The following is a 2,834-nucleotide window of genomic DNA, read 5'->3' as shown; positions in this document are numbered from 1 at the left end:
ATTAAAACAAGAAATAAAACACTATTAAAAGACATACAACAAGATACGCAGAGTTAAAATACAAGTTAAAATGTACTGGTGAAATGCAGATTAAAACACACAACTTAAAATTAACAAAACTCACAACTTTCCTGTAAGTGAAACCTTCAGGAAATTGGACCTGGTACACATTGGAGATTGGGTATTGGTAGTGAGATATATAAAAGCAGAATCAAGTCTAAATCCTTGCAGAATCCCTTGCAAGGTGGCAGAAATATCCATATCCATATCTACATAATTACACACAGAGCAGTATATATATCTTTGTTCCTAACCTCAGGCAGTATCATAAATTAACTGTCTCTGCATCATAGAGGAGAACTACCAACTCTTAGGACAAAACTCTCCCTTGTGTCCCCCAGTCTCACTCCAGAAGAAAGGCGGCAAAGAAAGGCAAGAGCAATCAATCAATGAAATAAAGAAATACGTGCAATCAGAGGGGTTATTAGATTGGAAAACATGCCTTTAGATTAAGAAAAATCAAAACATTTGAGGTAGAGGACACAAAAACAACCCCCAAAGGCCACATACAGCCCATGGGTTGCACACCCCGAACTCCTAGTTTAACTGAACTACAACTCCAATCATCCCCAGACAACACAGCATAACACATTTGGAAGTAGCTGGTTTGTGGGAAGCTGACCTAGATGCAACTCTCTAAAAGCAAAGCCTTCAAAGGCAGCAGTGTGGGTGTTTCCAATTATCAGGACTGGGTTAATCAGTCTGCAGGCTCAACAAGGGGCCCGTTTAGGTAGATTTAGTGGCCAGAAATAACTGTTTGTAAGGTGAAAATAAATATAGGACAACCTTCAGGACCCCAGATAAAAGATTCACAAAATCTGGAGGAGAACAGCATTGATAAAGATTAAGAACAGGTCACTCTAATAGCATTTTTGAAGCATGGATTCATTTCTAAACTTAATTGACTTCTATGTCAACTCAACAGTGCACTTAATGGATTTATTCTAGTTGGGACTCACCCATAAGGGGTTGGGCTGTTGTCTGGAACTGGATGTCTTTTGATTTCTTTCAGCTTTCCTTTGAACTGACAGCTATCAGAATGGCTTCATCCTGTAAGGGAAAGAAAGAGAAAAAAACATTTCAAAGAGCACACAAGCCCATTATTCATATCACGCCAAAATAACGAACCTCTCCTCTACGTGATGCTTAGCATCTTCACTGTTCCATGAACATGAGACCGAAAGGAGAAGTTGCAAGATTGGAGGCACAGTAAGTTGTGGCAAAATAAATCAAGAAACATTAAGTCAAAGATAGTAGTTTGTTTAAGAACACAGTACTGACCAGGTATCAGCACTGGGTTCCAACAACTTGGCATTAAATCAGACAGGCATCCATGTATTTTTTAATTAACAGCAGGGTATTATTTATTTATTTTTAAATAAAGAGAGTAAGTACAAGAAAAAATTATTTGCAGGGAAGCCTGCTTGATCTGTTGGTCTTTCCAAAGTGTGCTTATTGACAAAACAGACTTCTTGTTGCCCTCATCGCAATGGCCAACCTCCTGGGAAAATGGGAATGGATATACAGGCAGTCCCCGAGTTACAAGCATACAACTTGGATGCAATTCGTAGTTAAGAACTGAAGTGAGACAACAGGAAGTGAGAGAAATCTACTTCTAGGAAAGGAAATCCACTCCTGAAAGAATTATTCTCATGGGGAAAAGGTATCTCTACCACTGAAGCATTATCACCAATCCATGTTTCCACAACAGCCTCCCCCCCCCCCCCCAAAAAAAATATCAATTTATCACTGGGACAGGAAGTGAGGTGAAATCTTCTGATTGGGTCAGAGACTGCAAAAGAAACATTACAGGTATTATATGTGTGTGTGTGTATGCGCGCATACACACACTATGTATATACTTCCCTATCCAGCACTGAGCTCAATCAGCCTGTTGATTGGTCTTTCGCTTCCACTTGTGGTTAATTTGACCTTGCCCACTAAATAGGTTCAGTTCCTAAGAGTGCCTTTCAATTTCTGAGCAAAACCTAAACGTGGATTCACAGCCCTTAAAAATCTGCTGCCACTGGCTCCTGATCCAGGAATGTTCAGCTGTTGCCCTGCACAAAGACTCAACAAAAGTATATCTGTTTGATGGATAGGGATCAACACTCTGGATAGTTCCTTTAAAGTTCAGACTAAAACCAGAGCAGAGCCACCAGTTTCACTGACATCTGGGGTCAGAGCTTCATGGAGAGTTCAAAGGTGCTTCATGGGCCATAGAGTCCGCCATCATTCTGTCCAGTGCAGGATCTCTAGCTCAAGCTTCAACAACAGGTTCTGCAGTTTAATAATCCTGGTTGGTGACACACAACTTTCAATTTGCTGTGTGTATCTCTAGCCCCTGTTGTTCCGAATGCAGTTGAAATGTCACTTCTGTGAAGCATGAACAGCACAAACTATTGGAATGTGCATAATTATTGATAATTATGCAATTTGTTGCTGATTGAGGTTTCTGGTATCTATTTTAATTAGCTTCCCAAATTCTAATTAAGTAAAATGAAACATTAATAGGAAAAATATGGTGTCATTTACAAGGAAAACAAACAGGGAGCCTACTGGGTGGTATGCTGGTTTGGTTTCGCACTGCAAGGCTGCCATCTCGTGGAAGCAGACATGCATTGTGTAGGCATTTACTCTTATTTTATTTATTTTTCTTGAATTCCATTGACTGCCTTATCCATGTTTACTTAGAAGGAGTTTCCTCTTAGAGCAATCCCCACAAGCATATGCAGAACAGCAGCAGTTGTTAATAGCCAATGTCCTCTATAGGA

The 2,834-nt window shown here is 39.9% G+C and overlaps 1 long non-coding RNA gene across 1 annotated transcript in view; it reads right to left on the bottom strand.

The window, feature by feature from the left end:
- LOC107983519 (uncharacterized) overlaps positions 1–2,834 on the bottom strand; it is a 111,195-nt gene that overhangs the window by 86,820 nt on the left and 21,541 nt on the right. The window contains exon 2 of the long non-coding RNA XR_001730899.2: positions 1,020–1,110. This is a non-coding gene — a long non-coding RNA (uncharacterized LOC107983519). The remainder of the gene's footprint in view (positions 1–1,019; positions 1,111–2,834) is intronic.

Source organism: Anolis carolinensis, unplaced genomic scaffold, assembly GCF_035594765.1.
Source record: "Anolis carolinensis isolate JA03-04 unplaced genomic scaffold, rAnoCar3.1.pri scaffold_11, whole genome shotgun sequence".
NCBI lineage: Eukaryota > Metazoa > Chordata > Lepidosauria > Squamata > Dactyloidae > Anolis > Anolis carolinensis.
Note: the sequence above shows the minus strand (reverse complement) of the source record. Positions and strands in the feature narration are given on the sequence as shown.